The 6,603-nt window shown below is 30.3% G+C and overlaps 1 long non-coding RNA gene across 5 annotated transcripts; it reads right to left on the bottom strand.

The window, feature by feature from the left end:
- Window positions 1-2,245: 2,245 nt before the first annotated feature.
- LOC141695086 (uncharacterized) lies at window positions 2,246-6,076 on the bottom strand. 5 transcript variants are annotated; one of them, XR_012564268.1, is made up of 4 exons: window positions 5,948-6,076; window positions 4,908-5,387; window positions 3,309-3,871; window positions 2,246-2,559 (listed from the first exon to the last, which is right to left on the bottom strand). It is a non-coding gene; the product is annotated as an uncharacterized LOC141695086 (long non-coding RNA). The 5 variants fall into 5 exon arrangements; XR_012564266.1 differs by having other exon boundaries at window positions 3,309-4,808; XR_012564265.1 differs by having other exon boundaries at window positions 3,309-3,396; window positions 3,511-5,387.
- Between the last annotated feature and the right edge of the window lie 527 nt (window positions 6,077-6,603).

Genomic DNA, 6,603 nt, shown 5'->3' on the forward strand with positions numbered 1-6,603 from the left:
CACTGTTATATATTAAGTAAGAACAGTCTTAAAATCTAAAAAATAGTCAGAATTACATTCAACCCCCCCTTCTATAATTCTTGTTGCATTGTTTGAGACTAACATACATAGAAGGCCAAGATTGAACCAACACCACCCAAAACCCTATTTCTAGCCTATATAAACACCTCATCCTTTTACTACTTAGCCACCATCTAGTTTTATCTTAATCGTTACCTTAGTCAGTAGCAGCCTCCATTTTCATATTGTAGATCTAGTTTTTATTGTAGTAACTGTTAAGTTCTTGTAAACACTCTTTCAATTTAATGTTATTCAAGTCTTTCTTTTATTGCATATCTATCTTTACTTTTATGTTCTTAATTTTTATTATTTTTATATCTTAGCTTGAACTATGAAATCTTTCAAAATCCCCCAAGTTGTATACTTGGGGAAATGAAAGGAGCTCCTTGTAATTCCTAGTTTTTAGATGTACTTTTAGCTTTTAATTGTGTCTTTTATTTCTCCGGCACCATATACTTTCCCCGACAGGAAGCTTTACTCGGCAGAAGCTCAATTTGTGTTCGGGTCTGCTTCATTTACAGCAACAGCATCCTGGCAGCAACTTATTAGTTTAATCTGAATTTCAAGTCCATAAACTTTTATCGAGTCTTATTACTTGCATATATTAGTTCAATAACACTTATAACTTTAGTTTCTGTGTAGGCTATTTTTTGTGTTAGTGCTTAGATTATTAATATCTTAGATCCTGCTGCTCTATTAATTATTTTATTAGAACTTAATTGTAATATTTTCGTGCTTCATACTCACCATGTTCACTATTACTTCTATTATTTTATTAAAATTTTTTTTACTTAACTGAGCTAAAATAAATAAATTTTTAAATATAATTATCTTAATTTGTAAATTTTAAATTAGAAAGACATATAAAATCATAAATTTTAAAACAAAAAATAATAAAAAAGAGAAAAATCAAAATAAGTTGAGAAAAAGTACGTCGTTACTAACATTCAACTTATCAGCTTATAATAAGTTGTAAATTCGACTTATAAGCTGAGTCGACAAACACTCGTCAATAAGTACTTACGGGCTTATAAGCGAATAAGTAACTTATTCCCGGCAGCCAAACAGACCCTTTATGCTCATTACATTCCTTTTTCCCAAATTCTAGTTATTTAATTAAGTGTCCGTTTGGGAAATCTTAAAATAAGTAACTTATTACTTAAATCGAATAAGTGACTGATAAGTGATAAGTTAATAATTACTTATAAGTTATATAAGTGTTTGGATAATTTTACTTATAAGTAAGAATTTTTTTTATTTAAATGAATTAAAATAAATAATTTTTAAATATAATTATCTTAATTTATATAATTTAAGTTTGATTAACATTTTAAAAATATATTTTTAAACTAAAATTGATAAAAAAATGAAAAATAAAAAATAAGTTGAGAAAAAGTACGTCGTTACTAACATTCAACTTATCAGCTTATAAGTTATAAATTCAACTTATAAGTTGGATCGACAAACACTCGTCAATAAGCTGTTACGGGTTTATAAGCCAATAAGTTGGCTTATCGGAATTGCCAAACAGGCCCTAAGACCAACTTTCTTTATTGTCATGATTCAAGTTATTGGAGGCCCAACTCTCTGGCCCAGACTTTTACAAACTCGTGTATGTCAACTTATACTGTAGTAATTAGTTAATACCAATTAAACTTGTCATTAATAGTAACATTGATACTTAGCAATGCTAGTAAATGTTAATTAAAATATTTAGTAGTACTTGTGCTTGTTACGCAAATGTAGTATAGATTTATTTAACTTGTTCATTTTTTATTTGTTGGCCCATTTTATTTCAAAACATTTCCTGGCCCTAGATCCTTTAATGTTGTTATAATTAGTGTTCTAGCCCATGTCTTTATTTTTAGCATATTTTCTTTTCTAGCACAATTAGAGTGTCTGACCCAAAATCTTTGACTAAGGTTGTAAACGAACCAAGCTAATTGTTAGGCTCGACTCGACTCATTTAACTCCACTTAAGCGATCTGCCGAAGCTGTGGGATGTAAAAATAACTCGTTTAACTCAACTAGACTCGTTAAGTAATCGAACTCGAACAAGAAAATATGCTCATTAAGCTAATCAAGTCGATCCGAGTTTTCCAAGTGGTCGACTTGAACTCGACTTATTAAACTCGAACTCAATAATCAATATACAATTTTTTTAAAAATATATACATAAGCATGCTCTACATTACTAGAAAATAATCACAGTTCAGTAGTTCACACTTCACATTATACTGATAATAAGTAAATTACACATTTTACAAAAATTACTATTTGTGCTAAGTTGAGAATTTAAACTAGTTAAAACTTAAAAGTTAAAACTAGACAAAAACACCAGTGTTTAGTCCACTGTCTAGTAAAGATACTATGCACTAGCACATGTAAAAATTCTCATAAGCAAAATAAAATGGTTTGGCCAGTGCAGCAGGCCAAGCAAAAACTAATCATTTATCATCCAAATTTTTAGGTGATGCTTTACAATTCAAGCACAGCACACTGCAAAAAATCAATTTTAACCAAAATATTAGTTAATAATATAATAAATATTGGTAAGTCAAACCTAATTTTTAATATACAAAAAAGTAAAATAATTTAACACAAGTCTAAGAAATCAAGAATACAATACAGTAAATAATTTAAATTAAGAAACACTTTAATTTACCTTGTTACACTATATATGCATTTATCCTACTATTCCTAATTATTTCTTATTTGGAATATAATCACTTTAAAACATTTAGTTGTAATGGTCAAGTCCTCATTTTGTATTTTCTACTATAAATTGTAGTGTATACAGGCACCTACAAGGTACGACAAAAAAAGCATAAGTAATCATCCAATATGGACCATCACCAAGCCCATGCATTTTTTTTTCATCATAATTCTCAATATTTTTTAGAATGATCTATTATTAAATATTCAGAAAGCAAATTATGAAAATGAAGCATCAGCTTTAGTAAAAAAAAGAGAAAGCATCAGCAAAGCTATAATTTTCTTTACTACTTTATCTCAGCATTTTATCAAGTAAAATACTTTTTCTTATTCTTTAAATATTGTGTTTTAGAAAACTTTTACCAAAACCTATTAAGATGACAACAGTTAAAGGATTTCCATTGGAATGTACATGGACATTTTTGTGATCTACTATAAATTATAGTGTATACAGCAAGGTAGCACTAAAAGAATTCAATCCAGTCCAATAGTAGTGTACATGGACATACGCAGTTACCACAAAGTAGACAAACCTCGTTAATGTGCCTTCCCCTTGATAGAGTTAAATAGTCCTTTTGTCAAAATCCAAATCAATCTCAACTTCCTTTAACATGGGAACATCTTGCAAAAAATAGATATAAGTTATAACAGAAAAATTGAATTGTTAAATTTGAATTTAATTGCCATGGATGCATTAAGTACAAGAATGCATTTAAGCTCGTATAATTCACGTACCCAATCAGAACCGCACAATAACATCTCCACTGTATCAGTATAAAACAAGTGAGGTGTGGCTTAATGTTTCTTCTACCAGCGCTGGGAGTCGATTCTGAAGCAACCGTGCTCATCAGAATAGCCAAGATATCGCGAGCCATATTTGACAGGACTCGATACTTAGCACTATTTTGTTTCCACCAAGTTAATACGTCAAAAGATTTTGAACAATTAGGAGCAGTAATGACAATTTTTTCAGCCAAATAGTCATCTGATTTGGATTTGATGGGTTCCAGAATTGCACCACTCTCACGAACATAATTTTCATATTCATTAATTCCTTGCGATGTCTCTACTTCATCCATATTAATGTAGCCGCCATCTAATGAGACTTGACTTGAATAAATAAAAATAGTAGATTTTGCTCGATATTCAATATAATATTCTTGATAGCGTTTATTCAGGACATTGGTTAAGATCTTGCCTCACCTTCAAGTAGATAAAGAGTAGGAAAACAAAACACATGATGCTTCATTTTAAAACGCGGATCCATAACAGCGCCAATGAACATTGCCAAATTGCTCTCGCCCTAATATTTTTTAAATTTAATTTTCATCTCACCTACCATGTCTCTAATATGTAAATTCTGATCAAAAGACTTTCGGTCAAGTATTTGTTTAACCTTTCTAATTTCTTCCAGGAACAAGTTTGATGTAGGATAATGAGTACCAGAAACAATATCGGTGACAACATTAAATACTTCTAAAACTGAACTACCTTAAATCTTTTCCCAATCCATTGCATTAGCTAGGAACATAATATAGAAAGCCTTTATCAAATGAGGGATATCGCTGGAAAACGTGTTTAAACTCGTTAGCACAAATCAACATCTTAAAAGTAGAATTCCCACAAGTAGGGATGTCTAAAATTAACTTTTTAGTCTTTAAATGTAGATGTTTTGTAATATTTGTAAATTTAATTCTATAGCCTTCTGAAGCAGCCACATATTTGACACCATCTCTTATCTTTTCAATAATCCCATCTATTGGTTCCAAACCATCTTTCACACGTAAATTTATAATGTGTGCACATGACGAACCTGAAAAAGTTTTGCCTCAATAGGTAATGATATTTCCCTAATATCATACATGTCCTTTAATGTTGGTAAAGCAACATTATTTGTCCCTGCATTATCAACACTTACTGTTCCAATTTTATCTACAATCTCCCAATCGGTCTCCCAATCGGATTTTACAGTTGCCCTGCTAAATTTCTATCAAAAGGGAGTAGCTTGCCTCATAAGCTTGTTAAACATAAAACTGTCAACATGAATAAAAGGCAACTCATTTATGATTATATAGTGGGAGATATTTTTTTCTCATATCGTCATGATCATACTTAAAATTAGCAACTAATACCTCCGATGAACTATCTCCAACTTTGAATTGAAGTTGTGTCTTCTTTTGGATCCCAAAGTCTATGTGCAATCTTGCATTTGTCGACATGCCTGTTTAGAGATGATGTTGAAGAAGTCGGAACGCGTTTTAACTCTTGGACACAAAGTTTACATATTCCGCACTTTTCACCATCTCGCTCAAATTTCCAAGAACTTCCAAGCAGCAGAGGTTTTCTTCCTAGGCCCTTTTTGTGTAAGAAATTGAAACTTTTTCAGTTTGCTTATCCCCTTGTTTATTTGTTACTTCACTTTTTTTTTCTTTGGAAGATGAAGTAGAACCTGTACGACTTTATTTCATTTTCTAACACTAATCTTTTCTTGTTCACCTATGTCGTCTGATGGAGTTTAATTTCCAAAATTTTTAATATTTTTTTCAAATACATCATCCACCGAGATAACTTCGATATGCGCCTCTTTTGATTTTCTTGATTTCATTTCAACTCTGAAATTTTTAACATATTTAATCAATTAACAGTTGCTACGACAAATATAAGAAATAAGAATAATTTAAAGTTTAAACAAAAACTAAATTCAATAGCAAAAAGTATAATTTGAGTAATTGGCTACTGAGCACCTCGGAAGCAACCAGGAAATGAGGTGTGTTACAGTAATTAGTTAGTTTATTCAAAGTGTTTAGATTAATCAAAGTTAATTAAGTAATCAAAAATTATATTTTGCCGCATAAATTACTTCAATTTGAGATCTGTACGTCTGATTATCTCAGTCTTAAACCACACCTATACAGTGGGTTGGTGACTAAGAGCATTTAAATTCAATAAACAGAATAGGAAGGTACGAGGTCATGGTCGAAGCATCCTGACAAATCCAAAAGGGTTACAAATCAAAAGCTTAAACCAAATCTGAATATTCAAATTTAAAATATTAAACCCTAAAATGAAATTATCAAATCCTTTCAAATAAAACAAAAAATCAAAGAGAAGCTAATCGAACATATATGTACTATTATGCTACGTAAATGGAAAACAATTAAATAAGACTTACCAATTGATGAGTTGAAGAAGAATCGAACAACTTCTCATGTTAGAGCTTATCGTGTCAAAGTTTTAGTTTTGGGGCAGACACTGTATAAGTGGAGTTGAAAATTTACAAACCCCATTTAATTATTTGGATTGTTAAAATGTTGTAACGTGTCCAACTTAAATCGTGTATACTCCTACTCGTGTACACCTCTATCTAGAATAAATTTGGTTATAGGCTAAAACATAATTGAACTGCCCCTAACTTATAGTTGTGTTATTGAACTCAAAAAGGTTACAGTTAACTCACTAAACTGATAAAAATTTGCATTTAGGTGACTACCCTTAACATGCCGTTAACATGCACTAACAGAATGTACAAAAATAGGCTTGATAGGAAAAAACATAATTGAATTGAGCACCAATATCTGAACACAAAAATTTTTCCAATTGGCTCGAAGTCTATATTTATATACTTTATAAAATCTACGATCTCATAAAGCCCATAATTTCATAAAATTTATAAGTTTTTTTTTAAAAATAAACATGTAAAAAGTATGTAAATGTGAATTATTCTGCAAAAACCACTGAATTAATTTCGCATAAAAAACACGACACGTTTATTTTAAAAAAACTAACAGATCTATATAGCAAACAAACTGGTTTAATTCGAAAAAAAGA

This window comes from Apium graveolens, chromosome 11 (assembly GCF_009905375.1).
Source record: "Apium graveolens cultivar Ventura chromosome 11, ASM990537v1, whole genome shotgun sequence".
In the NCBI taxonomy this organism is placed as follows: domain Eukaryota; kingdom Viridiplantae; phylum Streptophyta; class Magnoliopsida; order Apiales; family Apiaceae; genus Apium; species Apium graveolens.